Below are 14,750 nucleotides of genomic sequence, written 5' to 3' on the forward strand. Positions count from 1 at the left end.
AGTGCTGTGAAACTACTTTGGTTCCCCAAATGTGATAACACTTCTTAATGTCTCTGGTTTTGACTCCGCCCTTTTCTCTCCTTGGGATGCTCTTCTTCCTTGCCTCTGAAGCACCTACTCAGCCTTTAAGACTGAGCTCAGGTGTCACCTCCACTGGAAAGGGTCTATACTTTCCTAGGCATAGGTGCATGCCCCCACCCCTTGCCTGCAATCTTAGAATTCCACATATGCTTTATCACTCCTTGAAGTTACTCATTCAATTGTTATGGTACTAGATTTACTGTATTAGACATACTACAGAACTTCCTCGATAAGGTTATCCACAAGTTGTGAATTCCCTGAGGCAAGATGTTCTCTGACACTGAATAGGAACTCAGTAAATCTTTGCTGAATGTATAGATTGGTGATAATAAGTGTGGCTAGCCTGTATCGAATCATTATTTTTTACCTAGTGAAAGCACTGTACTCTTGCCAATTTATTTAATGCTTAGAACAATCTTTGGTACACGTATCATTATGTGTATCTTACCTTTAAAATATCGAAGACATACCAAGGTTAATTAGTTTGCCCAAGGTCATTCAGCTACCAAGAAGGGAAGCTAAGATTTGATCCCCAGTTCTGTATTTCTAAGGCCATATGAGCTGCTTCCCACTGATATGATTTATGTTGATATCATAGAAGCAGCTGGATAGAAAAACTTAGCTATTAATTATCATAATTAATAATAATAACTCATCTGACTAGTACTTTACCACTTACATAGTGTTTTAATAGGTATTATATTATTCAATTAAAAAGCATTATTTTATTTTATATATACAGCACCTTTCCAATTTAGAGGAATTACCAATAAAATACAAATAAACAACCTTAAATTTCAACATCCAGGGATAACTTTCATCAAGATTCTTTAAAAAGTAGATATCTTGGTGTGTATTTTGTTTCTCTTTTCTCCCTGTGTATGTACGTGTGTGTGTGTGATGCTGTTCATATTTCTTTGATAATATAGCAACTAATACCAGTGACTTTTCTTCATGTTCACAATATTTCATGGTATCCCATTTTGCGGTTGTGCCATAAATCATTTCTTTGACATTTATGTTGACTCATTCACTTTGATCCCTGAGGTTTTCGTTTTCTTGTAGCATTGCACCCATTTTTCCCCCAGGGGGCAGTAGCTGAACCATTAGTTGCTCCACATATTACTCCTCAGCTCATTTGCATGTGCCTTTTTCTTATTATAATATTATTAACACAGTCTATGTTCAGGCCACAGTTCAAACGTTGCTGGACCCTCTGTTCAATTAGGTCAAACTCCAGCTGGATTCCTGACCCTGTCCTCTTGTGGGAGTCAGAGTGCAAACATTCCAAGTTTTCTTTGCGTCTGCATCAGGCACTTGTTGACTTGTACACATTTCTTGGACTTCAATAACTGAATTCATGTTATTTTTTGTCAGTTAAATTGAATCCATTTTTTAATCCATAAAAAATTCTTTTGATAAATAAAGCATCTCAAAAAATTAGGTTGTTTGCAATGATCACTTAATTTTTCCGCAATACCGTGTGGTCTGTACAGCAGATATTATCATCATCACTCATTGACAGATAAGATTATGAAGTATCAAGAAAATTATTGATTTAACCAGTGACGTTAAATCCTAATGGCAATTTCAGAGCCTGAGGACCCAGGACTCCTAACACCAAATGTGAATGTCTTACCTTTAGTCACATTAGCTACAATGGTAAGAAATGTTATGAATTTCTGAGCTATAGAAAGAAAGCATGGGTATCATTTTTGTTTACTGAATTACATTGTGTTCTCAGTTTCAAACTTTAACTGACTTGAGAAGTAGTTAACTGGTTATGACTAAGTAGAGAAACTGATATAAATTTTATACTGTGATTCTCTTGTTAATCAGATTTCGATGACATTTCATTGCCTGCCTTCATGATAAAGTTCAAAGTTTTTGATTTGGCATTTAAGATACTTTACTCTCTGGGTTCAGTCTACCCTTTCTCATTCCATCATTTATTATTACTTCTTTACAGGAATACATTGTCTCATTTAAACTTCTTTCCTTACTATTGTCCAAGTGCTTCATGGGTTAGCTTTACCCTACACAGAACTTTAATGTTTAACCTTTCCCTCATTTACTTACCAATAAATGTCTTACATAACATAGTTCACAGTTCAAGCCAATTGGCACCTCTCCCATGAAGCCTTCCCTTACCAGTTCAGCTAAAAGCTATCTCTTATTTCCTTAAAATCAGAGAGGATTTAGCGTCTCTTGAATGAAATCTTTGTGCTGTATTTTCTTAAATAGATTACATGTATTTAAAATGTTTCATTTATACCTCAAAGGGATCTTACCAATAATCTCTACTCGAGAGAACTGCATTCTTAAAACATAGTTTTGATTATTTGACTGCTAGGAAATTATAGATATCAGGGACAACTTTAAATAAAGGGGCAAACAAACACTTAATACGATTTTGACAGCTCTAAGTTCATCTTCCTGTCTCAAAATGTATCCTTTATCTCCAATGATGTCCGAAATGTCTTGCAGAAGTTGTGGTAGCTATTAAAGATTAAATTATTTTCGAATTTTATTTTATATTTTACAACAAAATACAGTTATGGAGAGGTTCAAGACAGTTGATTAGATGCAGCTGGGATGCACCTCTTCCATAAAGAGGAACCAAAATACTGAGTAAAACATACTTCAAACTGATCTTTTGAGAGGGAACACTGAAATTCAATAGGGAGGTAATGGAAGACACCTTGATAGAAGAAGGAAAAAGCAGGGCTGCCTACTTAACATTGCTGGGTGCCGGGACCAGCCCTCAAACCCAGACCCAGGCCCAAGGAATGGGTGAGTGAAGGAATCCCAGAACACCACATTCCTGCTGCTGACCCCTGGGATCCTAGCTACAGGAGAGTTCCATGACCCCCACAGACCTTTGGACTGGCAGAAGGAGCTGCCCAGAGACCATGCAGAAGCACTGTTTGAACTTGCATGAAACCCCAAAGGCTTCAGAGTTCTGGGGAGTTACAGCAAAATGCAACTCATGGTGCCTACCCCCCAAGGCTCAGCATCCTTTCTTATGCAGCCGCAGCTGCTGCTGTCTGCAGGGCTGAGGAGTGAGCAGGGCACAGGTATGCTCACAAACCCCAAAGAGAGGCTCCATCACCACCGCTGTGGGACAGAGGTGCATTTGAATCACATGCCCCATGCCTGCCTGTTCTTCCCAGGGCTGCCTGCCTGGCCATTCCCACAGTGGGCCAACCATGTAGCTGCCATTGCCCCACCCGAGTGTTTTGTTGGTGGTTTGGGAGCAGTTCACCCCTCCTTGTTACAGCCAGTGCTTGGGTTTAAGGGCCGGAAGACAAATCTCCTGACCTAGTCCCAGGTCTCCAGCGTTTGAGCACACCGCCCAGGGGAATGGAGATGAGGTCTGTAGTCTGTCTGATCTTGAGTGGTGGGGAGGAGCCCCACTGCCACAACACAGAGAAGGATGTGGCATGAATTTCTATGATAACATGGGAGGTGGACACCGCTCTCTGTGAGACCAGACTGGAAAGGGTGTGGTCTGATGCCCCCGCTTTCTACTCCAGGTAGTCTCGTGGCCCAGCACGCCTAGAACAGCTTGGTGATCTGTGTGTGGACAGCTTGGAACTAGCTAGCTATTCAAACCTGCTACTGCGGTGGACACTGGAGGGAGACCGACTGGGTTGGGAATGTGGGAGTTGGGTGGGCGCTAAGACCACTTGCTGGGCTGAAAACCCCAGGCGGCCCCTTTTTCCCTGAGGGGGCTCTGTGGTGCAGGAGTGATGCTTCCACCTCACCCTGGAGGGTTGTCCCAGTGGTATGAGAGCTGCCCTAGACCCACGCCACGTTTGGTGCTTGCATCAGCTTCCGAGAGCCTGTCGCAGGCTTACTGGACCCAGCTCTGTCCAGTTTTGCCCACCCCCAGCCTCAGCCACCTTGGCAGTACAGTGTGGTACATGTCTCCTGGGAGCTCCATGCCCCGCCCATCACCCAGGACACCCTGCTACTTCCCATGATTAACAAAGATCAAGTTAAAAATTTCACTGCCACCACTGCAACTACCTCCTGCCTGTAAGTGCCACCTATGGGCCAGGAGGTCAATTTGCACAGCCCATCACAACTTCTGACCTTGTTTTACAGAGCTCAGCCAGCTGTGTGCAAGTGCCACCTACTGGTCTGTAGGGTGAACTGTACAACCCAATATACTATATTAATAATTCATGCTGACAGAAGTACACAGCACTAGGGAATGAGGTAAGACTCCTGAGACCTCTACTTCTCCATCTCTGTAGGAGACAGTGAGCCTGATCACACACACAGTATACAACTGCTGCAAGCTACAAACCATCTGCATTTGTGAAAACAACTACATGAAGCTGTCTATAACTAAGGAATTCATACAGAACTTTGACTCCTTGAAAGTATAAAGAGGCAAAGCTAAAGGGCCTTACCCAACATACACAACAGTCATGTCCTCAAGGGGGAAAAATCCCACTTATACAAAAGTAAATTCAGAAATAAGGAGTGACAGCTTCTCCAGATGGGAAGGAACCAGTGTAAGAACTCCAGCATCATGAAGAAACAAAATGTTGTGACATGCCCAAAGGACCATACTAGCTCTCTAGCAGTGGATCCTAACTAAAATAAAAATTCAGAAATGACAGATAAAGAATTCAAAATATGAGTTGTAAGAGAGCCCGATGGGATCCAAGAGAAAGTTGAAAAGCAACAGAAAAAAAAAAAAAATCAGGAAAACAATTCAAGATATGAAAGATGAGACAGTTATATTAAAAAAAAACCAGAACTTCTGAAAATAAATAGTTCACTGAAGAGATTCGAAAACACAACTGAAAACTTTAACAATAGGCTAAACTAAGAAGAAGAAATAAATGTCAAAGCTTGAAGACTGGGCTTTCAAATTATTCCCTCAAATATGTTTTCCAAACTTCTTACTTTTTCTCCTTTTCCCTCAGGAATGCCTGTAAGTCATAGGTTTAGACACTTTGCATATTCCCTATTTCTTAAAGGCTTTGCTTATTTTTTTTTAAATTCTTTTTTCTTCATTTTTGACAAATTCCTATGACTTACAGGAATTTTTTGAGGGAGAATAATAAAAAGTCAGAAGTTTTTAAAACATATTTGAAAGAATAACTTAGGAAAATTTCTCTGGTATTACTAGAGATGTAGACATCCAGATACAAGAGACTCAGAGGACATTTGAAAGACACAAGATGAACATCACCAAATCATAATCAAAGTTATGTGTGTGTGTGTATGCATGTGTGCGTGTGTGTGTGTGTGTTTGTATACACACACACCATGAAATACTATGTGACCATAAAAAATAATAAAATCATGTCTTTTGGAGTGACATGGATGAAAGTGGAGGCCATCATCCCAAGTGAAATAACTCAGAAACAGAAAATCAAATACTGCATGTTCTCACTTAAAAGTGGGAGCCAAAGAATGGGTACACATGAACATAAAGATGAATAACATAGCCACTGGGGATTCAAAAAAAGGGAGGGTGTGAGAGATGGGTTAGGGTTGAAAAGTAACCTATTGGGTACAATGTTCACTATTTAAGTGATGGGTAAACTAGAAGCCCAAACCTCATCATCATGTAATACATCCATGTAAGAAACCTGCACGTGTACCCTTTGAATCTGAAATTAAAATAAAAAACCAAAGCAAACAAAATACATTAAAAGTCATGTATTAGTTTTTTTGTGCTGCATACAAAATCCACAAACTTAGTGGATTAAAGCTACACATTTATCACCGTTTCTGTGGATAGCTAGTCTAGGCTCGATGTGGCTGGGTCTTCTTCAATGCTGCACACAAGCTGTCTGCTGGGACTTGATTCTCATCTGGGAGGCATCTGATTGACTGGAAAGCATCTGATTCTTAGCTTTCACAGGTTGTTGGCAGAATGTATCTCCTTGTAGTTGTAGAATTAAAAAAGCTTGTTTCTTCCAAGCCAACAATGCAATGGAGAGACACCAAAGTGAGTCTGCTAGTAAGATAGTTTTATATAATGTAACATAATCATGGAAGTCACATTTCATCACATTAGTCATATTTTAATCATTTGAAGCAAGTTACAAGTCCTGCCCACTAAAAGGTAGAAAATTATACTAGGCAATGAATACCAGAAGGTGGAGTTCATGGGAGCTACTTTAAAAGTCTGTCTATCACAGTCTTCTCTCTGGTTTACAGTGATTTCTGTTACTTACACATGCAAAATGCATTCACTCTATCCCAAGGTTCCCAAGAGTCTCATTTCATTAAAGCATTAATTTAGAGTGAAAATAAAAGTTTCATCATATACATCAACCTCAGGTGTGAATGAAACTCTCATGTGTACTCTGTTAATCGTCAATTATAAGGCACATTATTCTCTGTGGACCTGCATCACTACAGGGATGAGTTATCTTCCCCCAGTATATCTAACATGTGTGTGTGGGACAGACAGAATAACGGATATAGACATTTTAGTCCTAAAAGAGGAAAAGGGAAGGTAAGTAAGTATGAGTCACTAGTCAATAGCAGTTCTGAAATCCCAATGGGTAAATGTCGGAAATTTGTTGATTAGGCTTGAAAGCCTGAGAATGATTCTCTGTGGTTCTAAGCTCTGCCCTCTGGGCTCTTCTTCCATTCTCTGAGACATTCTTCTTTTTCATGAATGTTAGCATGTGTTTTCCAGCTGAATAGTTTTATCAGCCTGTTTCCTGCAAATAGAATTTTGAGAGTATGACAAGATTTTTTTTGTCTCTTTCAGTCCAATTTGGCAATTTGTGCTGAAATAATTTTCTCAAGAACTTTGTGGACCTCAATTGTGTTCATGCCATTAGACAAAGCAACACACAGAGGATCTTTTCAAGTTAACCTATTATCTCATTTGGGGTCCCGTTGAGATGGCTGAGGCACTATGGTGAGTGAGAGGATCTCTGAGATACTCCTTTAATCTCTTAAAAGACCATCCAGTATGACTGAATACTCTAAATTTTTAGCAAAAGATTGTATAGTTCTTTCCTCAGACTTTTCTCATGACCATGCTCTCTTAATTTCAGCATTTTCTGCCATCTGGTAAGACTGAGAATGTTCAGTATTACATCCTGGTTCCGTTGCGTTCATCAGTTCTTCCCTCAACTTATCTCTGTCTTTTTAACCTTTTGCTATAATTAGCAAGAGGAAACAAAGTGGCAACTTCGCCACTTTTTTTTTTTAAAGTATCCTTACCTAAAAATCCAAGTTCATTATGTAAAATTTCTGCTTTTCATATAACTTCAGGAGACAATTTTGTTTAGCTGTCTGCCACTACACAAATATGATCCACTTTTCTTCAGTTTTCAGTATCTTACTTTTACTTTCTGAGCGCTCCCTGGCAGCATTTTTCCTAACAGTCCAGGTCCAGATGTTTTACTAACAGTCTGTTCAGTGCCTTTTGGGCTTTTTCTATTATGCTGCTCAAAATTTTTTTAGCCTCTGCCCAATGCTCAATTCTAAGGATACTCCCATATTTTTAGGTATTAGTTATATAAGCACCCCATTGCTGACATCAAAATCTGTATTAGCTTTCTACACTGTGTAATAAATCACCACAAATTTAGAGGCTTTAATAACAACCTTTTCTATCTCACAGTTTCCAGAGGTCAGGATTCTGAGCATGGCTTAGCTGTGTTCCCTGAAAGGCTGCAACCAAACTGGCAGCCAGGGAGGGTTTCCATCTGGAGACAGAGATTGCAAGGACCACCTTAAAGCTTATCTGCCATGGATGGTTTAAATAATTATATGTGAAATCAATAGACAAGTAATTATCAAACCATTAAGAAAAAGCAGACAAAATATAGGTGACTATTTGACCCTGCATGGCAAATGACACTTTAAACATAAGGGAATAAAAATAGTTAATTTAAAATATGATACTTTACTATGCAAAAATATACACATTTCTGATTGCAAAAATGATGGAAAAACTATAAAAAAATAGTGAGACCAATGATTTTAACAGATATAATTAACAAAATGTTAATGTTATAAACATATATGAAGTTCACACAGACTGATAAAGCAGTAAATAATCAATAAAGAAATGGGAAAGAACATGAAACAAATCGCAAAAGAGAAAATATAAATGGCTACCAAAATACACATAAAGATTTTGATGGCCGGGTGCGGTGGCTCATGCCTGTAATCCCAGCACTTTGGGAGGCTGAGGCGGGTGGATCACAATGTCGGGAGTTGGGGACCAGCCTGACCAACATGGTGAAACTCTATCTCTACTAAAAATATAAAAATTAGCAGGGCATGATGGCGTCTGCCAGTAATCCCAGCTACTCTGGAGGCTGAGGCAGGAGAATCATTGAATCTGGGAGGCTGAGTATGCACAGTGAGCCGAGACCATGCCACTGCACTCCAGCCTGGGCAACAGAGCAAGATGCTGTCTCGAAAAAAAAAAAAAAAAAAAAAAAAAGATTTAGCTTTATTTGTGATTTAAAATGCTGCAGAAACAATACTTTCAACTATCAAATAATAAAATAAGATGCAAAATGCTTAATACCAGTAAAGATATAGCAATTGGCTCTCTCTGGCCACTGCTAAGAGTGAAAAATTTAACATAACTGTCAGGAAAGCAATGTATCAATCTGTTTTATCAGCCTCAAAGTTGTACATATTGTTTTACCTCATCATTTCTCTTCTAGGAATCCATTATAATGAAATAATCAGCAATGTAGGCAAAGATTTATGCACAATAAAATTTATTGAACTACTGCTTACAATAATAAGGCATTGAAAATAACCTAAACATTCATCAAGAGGGAGAATGTTGAGTAAATTATGATGTGTGTACATTAGGGAATATTGTGCAGTCATTTAAATGATACTTAAGATGAATACTTAATGGTATGGAAAATGCTTAGTTAGGCAAGAAAAGGCAGGATATAAAATTGCCTATAATGTGGAACTAATATGTCAAATAATTTATTATTAGGAGAAATGCAGAAAGATGTTAACTTTGGTTTTCTTTGGGGTTTTGACTTGTCCCTGTCACACAATTGTTCTCAATAAAGAGCTAATTGCCTTAATTTAGAACCTTTACAAAGTTTCTCACACTATGCATGCTTCTTCACTTTCCTTGTTGTTTTGAAACCAAAAATTATTGTTGAAGAAGCACATTAGCCTGAAATGACCTTAATAAAAGATGGTTTGGGTTGTTGCAGAAGTCACTTTGCAAAATTTGTGGAACTGGAGAAAAGTGACTTCAGGATGAGTTTATTCTTGGTCATGACCTTACAATTGTCAGGGTACAATGCCATATTAAACAGTAAACAAGTGTAAAGACCATTTTAAAAACAATAGGGTAAGTAAGGTTTTGTGCCTTGTGTGCTTGCATTGTGAGTATATTATCTATGATAGAAAGAAGAAAATAAAATATTCTAATTTCATGAATGGGTACTTTTAGCTTGGAACAAAATATCTAGTGAGCACTGCGTGTATTTTGAAATGTCATACTTGAAATAACTCGGTAGAAGTGAAATGATATGTTCCAGGATACTCTGTTAGGTAAGTACGTGAAGGGTTTAGATAAAATTGTTGAAAGGAATGTGAGATAGAAAAAAATAGCATTTCTATCTGCTATATAATATGTGATTTAAATATGCACACATAATTAAACTAAGACTACATATTATAGGTATACATTTGACCATTCACTTTATACTACAAGTAAGTCAATTTTAGCTTGGCTAAAATAGCAATAAAATCATCCAAAATTTTTACTGATCTTCCCGTTGTGAAAATCGAGAATTGTCTAATGTTCAGGGTCACTTTGTACTTGACACATACTATTTTATATTTTGTATTTTTTTTCTGCAAAGAACAGAATGCCAAGAGAGTCAGCAGGAGTTTTTAGTTTGTAATTTGAAAGAAAACTTAAAATTGCCAACACCTTTGAACAGAAAAAACATCCTTAATTTTATTCTAAATTAAAATTAACATCTCAAATTCTTCCTACATAGGTGGTTTGGAAGTATGTTTAAGAGGCACAGAAATTTCAGGAAGCCTAAAGTGATGGAGAAAGAAGAGGAGGGGAAGATATGCAGAGAGGGGCTGCTGTGAATGCTGAAGATAAAGCTTTCATTTTTTACAATTGTTTTATGCTATTGTCATATTGAAAACTGGTGTGCCTTTTTTCTCCTTAACATTATAACCTAACACTCAGGACCTTTGTTTCTTATGCTAATGTTCACAAAGAACTGAAGAGAACTTCTTTCTCCAGAAATGGTAATGTAGACTTACCGAGTATATTCAGTCCTTGATCTAGAGAGGGAAGTCAGCCCGTTGAATTAACTGGAATCATGACGGTAGCCTCTTCATGGAGACCTGCTCCTTACTGGATAATGAGCCCTAGTTACAAAGTTAACATAGCATGATGGTCCTAGCCAAGCTTATCTGAAAACTGGTCATATGAAGGTACTGATTTTCTTCTAGGTGTATTTGTATGAAGTGATGTGTACGTGGATTTTTGTTATGCTTTGTGTTTTGATTGGTGGAGGAAGAAGCCAAAGTTGCGTGGCCAAGCCCAACATCAATGAAGTGGGTAAATGTTCTCCTCTCATGTGCAAGGTAGCTGGGCTTATTCTTTTGTGCTTCTGCTAGGGAAGATACTTCTCTCACTTAGGTAGTCAAATATTTTAACAACCAACTACTACAACTCAGAGTTAGACTAGGAATGTAAAGACAAATGAGCAAATAGAGGATTCTATGCTTTCTCCTTAATTCTAGCTCCAAGAGCCTAGGCCTGGCCTTAATCAAAATAAAATAGCTACAGTTGTAAGCAGAAGGGATATTTCTGAGTCTCTGGACTTAAATTTCAGGGTTCAAAATACGTATGATAAAAGACAACACAGAGAGTGGTATCACATATTTTCACCCAATTCTCATTTTTTGTGTTCTCCCGCTATTTCTTTCTGCTTTACGATGAATTCACAAAGATAAATTTTTACCTTGAGGAATTATATTATACTGAGTACTTCATAAAAACTTTGTCAGCCCTAAACAATTAAAAAATTATGCCTCTCCTCAGCTTTCATTCTTACTCCCTCCCCTCAAAGAAATAGGAGTTAGGCATAGCATGCTGTTCTTCCTATTAAACTGCCAACTTTTGGGTAAAAAGCAGATGAAGACTTCCATCAGGCTGCTAATCTCTTTTCTTGAGTTATTTATACCTTGAACAAGTTCCACATAATGAATTATCTATTATGCCTTCACTGTGGGCTTGAATTTTAGTATTCTCATTAAGATGTCATTTCTAGAGCTCTTCAGTCATTTACATTTTAAAAAAAATTACATAAAAGCCTAGGCTTTGCTAATTAATTATAGAAATATCTTTCAAAATTATATTAAAAATAATGGTGCTTATAGCTTATATTTACCAAAATAAATGCCCTATGTATAAGGGATAACTAAAAGCAGATACTTTTAAAGTCTTCAAAGTCAATTGATGTGTCTATGAACCTTTTGATGGTCATTGCATACTATATATTAAATCTTTTACATATGAATTTAGCTGTTGGGAAGAAAATGTCTAGAAGTAGATCTATAATCTATTTTCTCCTTTTACTGAGTGGTGGTCCAGGAAAGAAAGAATGATCATCTGGTCAAATCCTTTTTGAAACATGCTAATTACAGACATCCTGGCAAGCATATGTGGTATTTACTAGATGAAGAATCCTTATTTATGGAATACTTTTAGAATGTTGTACCTGATTTGCATAGGATAAACTATGATAATCAAACCTAGAATCTATTAATTCGTGAGGAGTAGCTTTGTGAAAAATGTGTAAAATATATAACAACGAGGATACAAAATGGAAATGCATCAGGACGAAACAAGCTCCCTTTTCTGTAAGTTATGTTTCTACAAGCACCTCTTGGAGACTATTTGTTACATGGGAGTTACAATGTGTCCTTATGTGCAGGTATGGTTCCAGATGTTTTTCTTCCCACCTGTACCTTGCGATTACTTATATCCCGTATTAGTCCGTTTTCACACTGCTATACAGTGTGATTTACCCAGTCATTCTAGTTCAGGATCAAGGGTGATCAGGCCGCCCTTGATTAAGTAGAATGACTGGGTAAATAATTATCTTACTTGTTTTTTTATTAATCTTTCTTAAATGTAGGCATAGCTCTCATTTATTTCAATGTTTAATATTAGAAGTGTTTTAGTCTTTATGTAGAAGTTTGGTAGGCCGGGTGCAGTGACTCACACCTCTAATCCCAGCACTTTGGGAGGCTGAAGTGGGCAGATCACTTGAGGTCAGGAGTTTGAGACCAGCCTGGCCAACATGGTGAAAATCTCTCTCTACTAAAATACAAAAATGAGCCAGGCATAGTGGCACGTTCTGTGATCCCAGCTACATGGGAGTCCGAGGCAGGAGAATCACTTGAATCCAGGAGGCAGAGTTTGCAGTGAGCCAAGATCACTCCACTGCATTTCTGCCTGGGCGACAGAGTGAGACTCCATCTCAAAAAAAAAAAAAAAAAAAAAAAAAGAAGAAAGAAAGAAAACAGATACCACCTGAGACTGGGTAATTTATAAACAAAGGAGGTTTAATTGACTCACAGTTCCACATGACTGGGGAGGCCTCAGGAAACTTAATCATGGCAGAAGTGGAAGCAGGCACCTTTTTCACAAGGTAGCAGGAGAGAGTGTGAATATGTGTGATCAGGGAAGTGTCATACTTTAAAACCATCAGCTCTTGTGAGAACTCTTTCACTATCATGAGAACAGCATGGGGGAACCACCCCCAGGATGCAATCACCCCCACTTGGTCCCTCCTCTGACAGGTGGGGATTACAACTGAAGATGAGATTTGGGTGGGGACACAGAGCCAAACCATATTATATCTTTAAAATTATTAATACAGGTTGACAGTCGGAAGCATCCCTGATTCTTGTAAGTCTGACTTGACATTTCAATTCTTTGTGCTGTTTCAGACGCAGACAAACTTTAAGGCTGGTAAAGGATAGGGAAAACTGGCTTAAGTGCCACCCTGAATAGTTATATGGATTTTTCGTTTTACTCAGTCTTTAAAGGTGGGAAGATATAGTCTACTTCTGAAAATTCTTAACTATTAAGTTATCAGACACTAATTAGGAGTTTAGAGGTTGGCACAAAATAGTTCTTTACTTTTACCCTTGTTTAAATTTGGGTTCGTATGGAGGCAGCTCCTGAGACACAAGGTAGAATGTTGGGAAGTGAAAGGGACTCCTGTAGGAAATGGGAGAAGTGATTAAATACAGGGGAAGCAGTCAAGAAATGGTGTGCTATTAAGTCAGCTACAATGTCAGTGATTACGGATAAACTCCATGGGAAAACTCTGGGAAATGATGCTAATCAGATAGAATTATTTCATCTGAGGACTAAGGTAGCTGTGGCATCTGTACACTGGAACTCCAGGGTCCTTGGATAAGCATTACTCTCAGGCGGTACTATTTTGCTGGAACTTCTGGTCTGTTATCCTTGGACAGCATGGTCTTCTGTATAGCCCATGTACAGGGAAGTGTACACTAGCAGTTGGGAGTCTCTGGAGCATCTAAAAGCTCTGAGGGACAAGAGCACCAACAGGATTGGCTCCATCACACAGATCATCTCTTTGACTATATCTTCTTCATCTAGTTGGTCAAAAGCGTGTCTCTGCATTCGTTCATTCAACAGATATTTATTTATTTATATTGGAAATATGGCAGGGATACAGAGAGAAATACACAATAAATAAATATATAATATAATGCAAAATGATGACATGCGTTACTAAAAGAAAATAAAGTCATGTGTGGGAGGTTAAAAAATGGCCCCAAAGATTTTACATTTGAATCCCTGGAACCAGCACATGTTACCTTATTTGGAAAGAGGATTCTTGGCTGTTGTAGATATGATAAGTTAAGGATTTTGAGGTGAGATTGTTCTGGATTATCTGAGTGGTTCCTAAATGCCATCACAAGTGTTTTCGTAAGAGAGAGGGACAGAGGGACATTTCACAGACAGAACAAGAGAAGGCATCATGAAGACTGAAACAGATATTGGGGTGATGAGGCCAGAGGCTGGAACAGACAAATAATGGAATTTCTTCCAGACCCTTTGGAGGGAGCATAGTCCTGCCAACACCTTGATTTAATTTGATTTGATATTTATTTTATGTATTATTATTATTTATTATTATTTATTTTTCCTTTATTTCTTCCAAAAAATGTGATATGGCTGGGTGCGGTAGCTCACACCTATAATCCCAGCACTTTGGGAGGCTGAGGCTGCTGAATTACCTGAGGTTAGGAGTTTGAGACCAGTCTGGCCAACATGGTGAAACGCTTTCTCTACTAAAATTACAAAAATTAGCCAGGCGTGGTGGCAGGCACCTGTAAGCCCAGCTACTTGGAAGGCTGAGACAGGAGAATTGCTTGTGAACTCGGGAGGCAGAGGTTGCAGTGGGTGACAAGAGCGAAACTCAATCTCAGGGGAAAAAAAAAATCATTACATGTGCAGAAGGTGTGCAGATTTGCTAATAGGTATACGTGTGCCATGGTAGTTTGCTGTACCTATTGACCCATCCTCTAAGTTCCTTTTCCTCAACCCCAACAAGCCCTGATGTGTGTCATTCCCATCTCTGTGTCCATGTGTTCTCATTGTTCAA

Source organism: Rhinopithecus roxellana, chromosome 5, assembly GCF_007565055.1.
Source record: "Rhinopithecus roxellana isolate Shanxi Qingling chromosome 5, ASM756505v1, whole genome shotgun sequence".
Taxonomy (NCBI): domain Eukaryota; kingdom Metazoa; phylum Chordata; class Mammalia; order Primates; family Cercopithecidae; genus Rhinopithecus; species Rhinopithecus roxellana.